At 53.3% G+C, this 11,338-nt stretch overlaps 1 long non-coding RNA gene across 1 annotated transcript; it reads right to left on the bottom strand.

Annotated features, from left to right (window-relative positions):
* Positions 1-774: 774 nt before the first annotated feature.
* Positions 775-10,883, bottom strand: LOC125165359 (uncharacterized). The gene is made up of 3 exons (XR_007152077.1): positions 10,748-10,883; positions 7,592-7,712; positions 775-887 (listed from the first exon to the last, which is right to left on the bottom strand). It is a non-coding gene; the product is annotated as an uncharacterized LOC125165359 (long non-coding RNA).
* Positions 10,884-11,338: the final 455 nt, after the last annotated feature.

Genomic DNA, 11,338 nt, shown 5'->3' with positions numbered 1-11,338 from the left:
GCGCGCGCGCGCCCCCCTCCGTCCTCCCCCCGCCCCGTCCCCCCCCCAGCCCCGCCCCAGGCCACCGCTGACCCTCTCGGGGCGCTCGCACTTTTCTCCCCCCTCGCGGGAGCCCTTCCTTCCCCACCTCTCTGGCTGTCAGCGCCTAACTGCTTTCTTTGTCTGTCTGTCTCTCTGTCACCGGCTCTCTCCCTCACTCGGGGTGTTTATTGAATTGTTTTCCCGAGCTCCGCGGCAGGCTCTCCTTGCCGTCAAACTCTGCCATCCCCACTCTGCCTGTGTAATTTAAAGCTATAGTTAAATTATGACTTCTCCGGACCTGTTGTGGCACCTACGCCTAAGCCTAATTAAATGATCACATCCATTCTGAAGGCAGCTCTCTTCTCCCCTCCAACGTTAATTACAACATAAGAGGCTTTAATGGCCCGCCTCACCTCCAGCTCCTGGAAAGAAAGGTCAGGCGATTAATTTTCGTCATTAATCTTTTCCCAATGTGGACACTGTGCTGTCACCGGAGCCTATTAAACCCCCTTTGTCCCCCCTTCCAGCCTCCATCGCCCCTCACCCCCTCCTCCCTGAGTGACTGCGGAGAAGGAAAATATTTAAGAATCACTTTGTCTCTCTGGCTTTTTTCCCCCCCACCTTTCCTGGAGACAGCTTCTCCTTGGGGGTCTTGGGGGTGGGGCAAGGGGGGCACCAAGTTCATTTCCCTGCGGCTTCAGGCTGCACCTCTGAAGACTGTTCACGTCGAAAATGTTATGGATCTGGGAGTCAGGCTGGGGAGCAGAGAGCCTGGGTCTGTGGCATTCCATCACTCCTGGTGTGTGCAGGGGCAGGGAACAGATGAGGACTGGGCTGCCACTTGTCCATCCTGTACTTGGATCCTCCTAATTAAAAACAGTAAGAAATGTGTTGGCACCTAGGGTCCTATGGTCTAGTAGCCACATTTTTTTCTGCGGTGGTCTAGGTTCCCCTGTCCCTTTACTCTGTTCTCCCTCACCCTGCAACTTCGGCCCCTTTCGCTGGGGGAATGATCTAGATATCCTTAGTGGCAGAGGGCTGAGCAATGGTCAGCCACTCCCTCTGAGGAAGCTGATTCCAGACCCATCCCTCAGGCACTGGATATCCTCCAGCCGTGATGGTGGTCCTGGGCTCAGTGAGGAGGACTGAGTGGGGGGGATCAACTGTGAGGGATAGGGGGTGAGGGGGTGGAGGAGACCTTGAGAATGTGCTTTCGCAGCCCCCCCCCCCGAAATTCCATCAGGCCAAAAGGGGGAGAAGGAGTGTGAATAGGCTCTCTGCAGACAGCTTTTATACCAATCCCAGAATTTATTTGATTTAAAATTCTAATCTAGAAGAGAGTCCCTGGGAAGCCGAGGGGTAAGTCTTGGCCGGGAGGTGCTGAGAACTGGCAGGAACAGGAAATGTGCAGGGGTGAGACTCCAAAACACCTGCCTCTGTAGCTGCTCTCTGTAGGGCAGCTCGCCCCCATGGGGGAGGGTCCCAGGGACTGGCCAGTGGGGTGTGGAGGACAAAGTGACGAGGCTGGAGGAGTGTGGTTTGCAGGAGGGTGAGAGTCCAAGCACCTGACCTCATCAGCTCACATGGGCAACACTCTTTCCCTACATCCCCGCTACCCAGCAGTCAATGTCCCCCCCACCCCCACTCCAGTGCTCCCTGGCACAGTCACACGGTCTGTCCAAGGAGGAGTCACACACCTCTTCCTGTCCCTAGACCCATCACCTCAACGAAAGCTGGATTGATTATCCCTCAAACCCAGGAAACCCAGGTCCACAGTGACATCTAGAACTTCTGGCCCTTGGTAGAGAGATGTTAAGTGGGGGCGTGGGGGGAGATGTCACTGGGACCCTGAGACTTCCCCAGGTGGGCGTAAAGGGCAGCATGGCTACAGCATTCACTGACCCTAAATGCCCAGTGATGGAGCTAGGAGAGGCCCTATGGGAATCCAGCCAAGTCTCTCTGCATGGCCTTCTGGTTCTGTACGGGGGCAGGGGAAGGACGGGGAATCCGGTTTGCAAAAGGGACCTGGAGGACGCCACCAGTGATCAGGGTTGTCTCGTGTCCAGCCACGATGGCTATGGCCAAATCACTGGCTTTTGGAAAGAAGAAACTTCTAGGAAACTCAAGAAGAGTTGGACAGGACCCAGGAGGTTTGGATTCCTCTGACTGAGGCCTTCTTTCTTGGAAAGTGTCCCCTCTCCCCTCCACCTACCCAAACCTGGCTCCCCCTGGCATCTGCCTCAAGGTAGACATCCACGTCTTCCCGTGGCCCAGGAGCAAACCTCCCCATCTGGAGTCAGTCCCTCCCCTGATGTCCCCCCCCCACCCCCAACTCCACCCCAAGGACATTGGGGACATCACGTCCACAGAGCCCTGCACAGCCGGATAATAATAATTAATAACCATTAGGAACAATAAGGAGAATACCAGTGCCCAGTCAGCCCAACGTGCAGCCTCGGCTTTTTTCTTTCTTCCTTTTTTTCTTTTCTTTTTTTTTTTTTACTTTAATGAAAACAATGATTTGACTTTGAAGAAAGTGACTTTTTTAAAGTGAAAGCTGGATTGAGTTCCTCATCCGCCCCCTCCCCCTTGCCATCCCCCTTCTCTTCAGAGCTCCTCCTCCCATCTTGCCCCCCCCATTTTTCTCTCTCCCTTTTTTCTTTTTCTTTTAATACTCTGCGTTCTATCATGCAAATCCCCTTTCAAATTATGAGAGTATTAGAGCCATCAACGGTAATGTCACCGCCACAAAATGAGAGTGGGGACTTAAGCACCTAACGAACAATGAAATGTGCGAGCCCTGGGACAGGACAATTAAGAACTGGGCTTAGCCAGCCAGGGAAATTTATTGCTATCAAATCCATATTTCTATTTTCCCCCTGAACAGTAACCTATTTGAATATGATTAAAGGGTTTCATTACGGCAGAGAGAAAGGCCCGTGTCCCGCGGTTCCTGGTGAGCTCACAAACACAGGCTTGGAGCTGGGGTGCCTGGTGAGGATATGGGTGGGGGCGGTGGTGGGGGGGGGGAGGTCGTGGAGGACCCAGGGGTCCAGAGATGGAACATTAAGGGGCTGGCTCCCTGTAGACAGGGTCTGGTGGAGGGTCTGGTGGAGGAAGAGGTGGTTGCCCTGAAATGAGATCTGAGAGTCTCTGGTTCTCTGACTCTTGGTAGAAGGTACCAGAAAGTTCATTAGCAGATGGGGAGACTGAGGCACTTAGAGGTTGAGCAGCTTAGTGAAGGCCACTCAAATTAGAGTGATAGATCCAGGATTGGATCCCAAGGGCCTGTCTCCCTCTGCTCCTCACCTCCCTCCCTCTTCTCTCTCTCTTTGCCTTCGTGCACTGCACCCCCCCCCCCCGGGCTCAATCCTCTAAAGATACACCAGAAATGGGGGGGGAAGCCATGCGGGCCAGGGACGATTTACACTCTGGGTGTGGGGGATGAGCCCAGAAGGAGGAGGCTGAGAGCAGCACGGCCCAAGGAAAGCGGTGCCCGTGCCCAGTCCTGAAGGGGGTTCAGGACGGGTTCAGAGGGGCCGCTGTGGGCCGGAGTAGCCGCAGAAGGCTCTGCTATAACACAAACAGATGGCCAAGGATTTTTCTCCCCTAGAAGTCTGCACATTATCACTCTGCTCCGCCGCAGAACCTTAATAAGATCCGGCCGTGGCTCCTTCCTGCTTTCTCAGCTGCACCTGAACCAATAACGATCACGAAAATGATGCCAATAATAGCCACAGCGCTCCCGTGCATTTGTGTATTGCTTTCGTTGTAAAGAGCTTTCACACCCCTGTTCTTGCCAAATCCTCTGAACGACCCTTTAAAGGTGGGCAGGGCCAATGGGTGAGACCCAGAGAGGTCCACCAGCTTGTCCAAAGTCACACAGGTAACCAATGACAGAGCTGGGATCGGAGCCTGGGTGGGTCTGGCTCTGACATTTCATGTTCACACACGTGTGGTTTCTGGCGGGGGGGGGGGGGGGTTGCTGCTGCACACACTTTGGCCCAGCGAGCTGTTCCCAGCCTGCTGCTTGCCGGAAGCCCTGAACGAAGGCACAGTAGCCTAGCCAGACAGATCGGCCGTATTGGCCCTGGCGGTGGGAAGGTGACAGATGTCATGGGGGATCACCCTCGCGTGCAATGCACGCTCTTGCCAGCAAGGAGAGACTCATACGGGATGGGAAGTAATTAAGTGCTAAATTGTATGGGCCTGTGCTGGGAGGAGGCTGGGGTGGGTCTTGAAATTGCAGGATCTGGAGAAAGAGCCCTGGGCCTGGGGGAGAGGCCTGGGAAGGGGTGGCCAGCAGGGTCACCTGCTGAGGAGGGACAGGCTGAAGGGGGTGACTCTGGGATGGAGGGTGGGGTTTGAGCGTCTCCGGCCTTCGGCTTCCTGTCTCACTCCTTGGACACTTCCCCTTCTCCCCTCTGGGGCAACCTTCCTGGAGCTTCCTGGGGCTTCATACCTGGAGTTTCCCGAGACTGCAGTCTGGCACCCTGGGAAGCTGGCTCAAGTGGCGTTACTAACACTTGGATCCGCCCTGTGCCATCTGGAGCCCACTGTCTGCCAACATACGCGGGCTTGGTGCACCTGAAGCGCGGGCCTCACCGAGGCATGTGAGGGGTTGGCCATGGAGGGAAGGAGACCCCTTCTGGTTCCCAGCAGTGCCGCCCTGAAGCCTCCTGCCCCTCCTTCCCTGTCCATCCTGTCATAGCTGCCTCCACCTGCAACCCCCTCCCGTTATACGCTTCAGAGTCGGCTTCTTCTGTCATTCACTCTTCCATTGCCCTTGCGTCCCTGTGCTCAACAGACACCTACCAAGCACGTGCTGGGGTATACAGGTGTTGTCCATAGCATCCTTTTGTCAAGGAGCTCCTCGTCTGCTGGAGAACTGGGCAAGCACACAGCCAAGAATCATGAACAGAGGACGGAGGGACAGGTTCCAGTTGGGCACAGCCACCCTCTAAGGTAGACAGGGCGGATATTGTCTCCACTTGAGAGATGGGCAAACTGAGGCTCAGGTAACTCAACTGAATGGCCCAAGAACCCAAACCCAGCCGCCGGCCAGGCTGTCTGGCATCTCTGTCCCTCCCTGTTTCCCTTCACTTCTCTCTTTCCTAAAATCATCTAATCTCAACATTCAGTCTTGGCCTCTGTTGTTCTCCCCACCCAAAGGTGTTGGTTAAAATAATGAGCCCATATACTAACCAACAAGAATGGATGCTGGTCAGAGCAATGGAGCAGGGTCCTGGGGCCCCCTGCTGGGCTGGGTGCTAAGGTTTAGTTGCTGAATCTTGGGGAGGTCCAGCAAATCCCAGGGCAGCGTCTAGGATGGGGGCGAGTGGAGCGTTCAATGGCCTTGGGACGATGACTATTAACTAACCAGTACAGAAATTTTAACAACCAGTATAGGCACACTGATATTTATAGCACCTATCATCATGACATCCACTCATCTGTCCATCCATCTATCCATCCATCCATGAACCCCATCCATCCCTAAGCCCATTCCACCCCAGCCCACCCACTGATACGCTCTGAGCATTGTAGGGTAGCATCTATGGAGTTGAAGACAAGCTTCCTTCTCTCTAGGAGCCTACACTTGAGTTGGGGAGCCAGGATAGACCCACTTGAATGTTCAACATCCCAAGAGGTGTCTCAGGGCAGCATGGGATGGGTCACCTGGTGGATGCTACATACCTAAAGGGTCCAGAGCAGACAAAGACCACGTGGTGGGGGAGGCCAGTGAGGCTGCCAGAGCATGGCCAATAATCCTCTGAGCAAATGAGGAGGACTCTTCCAGCCTCTCCTTCGCCCGGCCCCCTGGGAGCATCACATGTTCCTTCTCCATCCCCAGTGCCCAAGTCTGACTTTTGGTTTGCTGCTGCCCTGCCTACACTCTTGTCTCAGACACTAGAGAGCAGGGGCTCAGATGCTGCTTGCTCCCACCCTGACCTCTTCTGCAGGGAAGGAGCCAGCCTGCAGTTGGGTTCCCAGATCTCCCCCTTCCTCCTTTTCTCCCCGTCTCTTTCCTTCCTGGGGCTGTCAGTTTAATGGACAGGTGTTTAATTCCAGCCTGTCAGGTGCCTGGAAATGCCAGCATCACTGCACATCAGTTTGTGGAGTTTGTGGAGTTCTTTTCTTAAAAGAACAGCGAGAAGCTGAACTCTGCTATCTACGGCTCAGCCCTCTCTCTCTCTGTCTCCATCTCATCGGGCAGATATGGCTGCACCTTTCTCACTGATGTTTTCTACCGGGGCAGCCAAGCTCAGGGAGGCTGGCGGAGGACTGCAAAGAGCTTCTCCAAGTGCCTCCAATGGAGAGCAGGTTCCCAAGTGCTAGGTGTCATCAATTATGTCCCTGGCACGTGCTGGGCCTGCTTTTTAACTATTAAAATCATGTAATAGCTAAAGCACACTGCTCCCGCAGCCCCGGGGGGCCAAGAGGCAGCTGTCAGGTTCTCCAGCCTGCATCAACTGCTTCTCTCCTCTGTACCAGCCCTGCTCAGGCATGAGCCAAGAACTGTATGCTCATGCTTGGCCTGGAAGATACACGGAAGCATCCCCAGGCATCTGCTCAGAGAGCTCAGGAACCTCGGACACGGGAAGCAGAGCACGGCCCAGAGTTCATCGTGTAATGTTACCCCCAGCAGGACAGCCGCAGGGCTGGGGGAGGGACAGGCCAGAAGTTGGGAAAGGAAGACCTATCTTCGGAGGGTAGGGATGAAGCTTGAAGCCCTGGGTCAGAAGCGGGGGTCTCTGGGACATATCCATTGCCCAGAGGACAGAGCCGGACAGCCCAGTTTCAGGAGGCAAAGGCACCTGAGTGGCATCTCAGAGGGGCCGTCGGGCTCACCCTGGCACACAGCTTCCTCTCTACTTCTCCTGCCCACTGTGCCCACTTCCCTCCTCACTTATCTATTTCTTTTTGCTTTGACACCTCCTACCTGTCCCCCCACCAGACCTCCACCCACCCATATACCCCAACGAGGCATCACGGTTCCTAACGAAACGGAACCACTGCCAGATGAAATATATTACTATTAAATACTTAATTCTTCTAGTGAGCAGAGAGCAGGCAGTATGAATACGATTATTAAAGAAAATTACTTTGGCTGATCAGATATTTCTGCATACTAATTTCTGACCCCTCTTCCCTCACTCCCGCTTCCTCGTCCCTCAGAGACCAGGACAGATAAAATTCCATCACAAATAGCTGATTACCGAGGCTTGCATTAAAAATCACATTTTCCCCCTGCCTCTCTCTCTCACTCTCTCTCTGTCTCGTGCCTTCTCTATACTGATGTCCTTGCTGGAGAAGCGGTGTCCCTAGATAGCAGCAACCACTGGACAACATCTAGGGAGACTCCGTTCTCTCCTTCTCTTCCTCTCTTTTCACATTGGTATCAGCACGACCACTATTTCAACCAGTTCCCTACGTGGGCAGAAGACCGGGCAAGTGCCAAGGACCCTGCTCTCAGCTTCTCAAACATCTCACCCAGCCTCTTGCTCCCATGCTCTGTGCTTAAGAACATGGAGCGGCTGCCCATCAATCAAGATGGCCGACTTTGTACCTGGCGGGGATGCCCTGCTCTCAGAGAACAGGAAGTGCGATCAGAGGCCCCGCCCCACAGGGTAGGGACTTCCCAACTTCAGAGCTTCCTGATTGGTTGAGCTTCCGGCCTCTTTGTAAACCTGTGGGGAATACAGAAGGAGGGACTTCATTCATTCACTCATTAAAGGCCGCAAACTTATGCGTGTGTATAGATGTATGGAAGTGTCTCCAATGTCCAAGTCAGAATCACACTTGAACATTCTATGCCTTGATTTTCTCATCTGTAAAATGGGAATAATAGCATGATTGGTTGGAGGATTAACACATTAATATACGAAAAGCACTTTGTTCTAAGTGGCACTTAATAAGAATCATATAAAGATTAGCTATCAATGCTATTATTGTTATTATTGTTATAATATATGTATCATATGTAATTTAAAAATGTACTCCCCACCCACCCATGAATGATTCCTCCCCATAATTCTCCTATCAGAAGGAGCTTCTCCAGGCTTCTTTCCTAGATTCTCGCTTGGCTTACTTAGGTTCTCAGTGCGTCCCAGGCCCCCTTCACAATGACCCCTCAGTAGCACTGTGAGCCCCTCAGCCTCAGTTCAGGTCACTGGCACCAGAGCAATTACCAGGATTCTGGCAAACCCGGGAGGTGAGGGGAATGTGCTAAAAATACACCCATTCCCCACAATCCTATAAGCCTTCAATTTACCTGCTTTTATAAAAAGATGCTTCCTTAGGTGTCACCAGTAGAAGGTATAATTACAGCCTGGGAATGTTAATTCCCTTGCTCCTGATATGCGGATCACTGCTCTGCGGGGCTCCTGTCCTCCTCAAAGCCTTGGGAGGGGAGATGGGCAGGGAGTGGGGAGGAAGTCAGGGGGTGGGAGGCAATGCTGGGCTTGGAGGCCTGCAGGGACCTACCCTTAAACCAGAACCTGCTGGCTGGACCAGTGTGTGTTTTTTGGGAAGGGTGCCCTCTCATACCTGGCTACTCTCAGGAGCCCCTGGGGGTGCTGGGGCTGGAGTGGGTAGACACACACAGGACAGACCTGTGGGGAAGTGAGAACCCCGGGTTCCAGTAGCCTGCCTGTCTTCTTGCTCCCACCCTGTCCCCGTTCAGTCTATTCTCCACGGAGCAGCCAGACAAAACCTCTGAAAACTTGAGATAGAGTCCCTTATCTCACCTACACCATCACAGGGGCCTCAAGGCCCTACCCATCCCCCTCCCCCGCTGTATTTTCTTCCTCAGACCTCAGCAGCATCTACGATTGGACATGTTTTACTTCTTTGTTTTATTTTAGTGTCTATCCCTAAGTTATAAACTCTGCGAAGACAAGGGTCTTCATCTATCTCATTCCCAGGGCTCAGAACAGTGCCAGACACATAGTAGGTACTCACTAGACATCTGTGCCTGAATGTGACTCTTCAGGAAGGATTTGCAAGCAGAGGGAAGAGTAAGTGCAAAGCACAGAGGCCCAGGAAGCCCCCCCTACCCCGATTTGGGAAAAGTGGGTGGTTCTATACACTTGATGCACCCCGTGCTCATGGACAAGAGGAAGAGAAGTGAGCTAGGTCAGCCTGGCATCTTTGTACAGAGAGATGGCAGAAAGGAGAGCTGCCATGATTACATTTGTGTTTCTGGAAGATCCTGGGGGCTGGGGAGCGCATTAGGTCTCCCCAGAACCGGAGGCAGGAAGATCAGGAAGGAGGCTACAAGAGGGAGAGCTTGAGGTCCTGGGCCAAAGCTGGGGTGGGGTACACGCAGGTGCATTTTGAAGAGAGGCACAGGGGTCTGGAGTGGTAAACGAGGGGGCAGGCCTCCTCCTCCTTCTCCAAAACACGTCTTCCTGCTCCCCAACCGCTGCCAGTCTGTCCCCAACTCCATCCCTGTCAGTCACAGCTCCACTCAATCCTTGCCTCTGGCTCCAGTTCCTCTGTATCGCACCGATGTCCTTTGAATGACTGTCATTCCTCAACCGGCCACTCTCGTCACTGCCTGTCTCTAGTGGCATAGAAACATTTTCCCAAGGCTTTTCTTGTGAGCTTCGTGAGGGTAGGGATTGTACCATTGCTGTTGCAAGCCTGACAGAATTGGACAGTGTTTTAGAGCCGAGGACTTTTCTTTGCTTTCTTTCTTTCTTTCTTTCTTTCTTTCTTTCTTTCTTTCTTTCAAGTAAGATCTACATCCAACATGGGGCTTGAACTTACAACCCTGAGATCAAGTGTCGTTTGCTCTACCAACTGAGCCAGCCGGGTGCCCCCAGAGCCTGGGACTTTTCCCTCCAGATGTCTTGGGTTTAAATCCTGAATCTCCCACTACCTGACTTTTGGTAAAGCTACCTCCCCCTCTGTAAAATGGGAATAAAAATAACATCACCTCACAGGATTGTTCTGAGGATTAACAGAGTTAATGCACATGTTAGAGATGAACAAGATGTAAGGTGCTTTCGAAGTTCTCATCGTGCCCTGTTTTCCTGTAAATATTTAGCCGGTTGTCTCATGATGCTGACTGTCTTGCCTTCTCCACTAGACCGTAAGCACCTTGAGGGCAGGAACCAGCATCGCCCAGCACAATCCTTTGACATAATCATAGTTGTTAAATAAATATGTGCCGAATGCTATATTATTCAGCACTTAACACATCGAATTCAACACAAACTCTGATGCCAAAGAAGAGAGAGTCCTAAGCAAGCCAAATTGACCATGGTTCTTCCCAGTAATTCTAGTGTCTTGTGAGAGCTCAGACAGAGTGGACTTCCTTGGAAAACAGTAGGCAGAGTGACCTGGAAGAGGCAGGGTGGGCGGTCCCTTTTAGTACACCCTTCCTTAGAAGGGAGGTGAGGAGATCCGAGCCCTGGGGCCCTCCGCTGAGGCCCAGCCTAGGGCAGGGTGGGCACAGCCTGCAGGGTGCCCTGCCTGAATCTGGAGGGGGGTGGCTGCCTGGCCCCCACCCCAGGTCTGCATGGAGGATTCTGGGATCAGAGGCAGGGGGGAGGCTCAGCCTGCTGGGCCCTCTGGGGAGCTGGCAGGCCCGAGCCACTGCGGAGCACTAGTCCCAAGGCTATATATACACAGGACCGGAATGTTTATTTTTCCTTATTGACTTTCTCCAAATAAACCCCTGGCCAGCAGAAAGGGGCTCCCGGCAGCAGCTGCTTACCCAGTGTTTGTGATAAAGAGGCTTCTCCATAGCAACAGGTGGCAATGTGCAGCTCTCCGAGAACATGGCCGGCCTCGCCACAGGGCTGTGTTTACTCAGAGGGGAAGGCATAGAGGCAGAGGGAGGGAGGAAGGAAGGAAGGGAGGAAGGGCAGGAGGGAGGGAGGGAAGGGGAGACCAGGAAGGAAGCCTCAGCGGGAGTTTGGAGGGCTCTGTCCTCTGGGAGGCTTCTTCCAGAGAGTTCCTGGTGGGTCCAGGGGTAGGGATAGGCTGGCACGTGGGCATGTGACATGCATGGAACTGCTCGCCTGCTGGGTGCGGGGCCACTGTGAACAGGAGGACCTTGCACAGGAGCCATGCGACACGGGCTTGTGTGGCCTAGTCAAAGTGTGAGTCCAAGTAATTGTGTGGTTCAGTCACTGTGTGTGTGTGTGTGTGTGTGTGCACGCACGTTGTCCTGCTCTGGGCAAGGAGGGTGTATTAATTTCCTAGGGCTGCCTTATTATCACAGACGTGGTGGCTTAGAACAACAGGAGTCTTTTCTCTTAACAGTTCTGGAGACCAGAAGTCTGAGCTGAAGGTCGAGGCTTTG

The sequence above is a fragment of the Prionailurus viverrinus genome, chromosome B2, assembly GCF_022837055.1.
Source record: "Prionailurus viverrinus isolate Anna chromosome B2, UM_Priviv_1.0, whole genome shotgun sequence".
Lineage (NCBI taxonomy): Eukaryota > Metazoa > Chordata > Mammalia > Carnivora > Felidae > Prionailurus > Prionailurus viverrinus.
The sequence above is the reverse complement of the archived record's forward strand: the minus strand, read 5'-3'. Positions and strand labels throughout refer to the sequence as shown.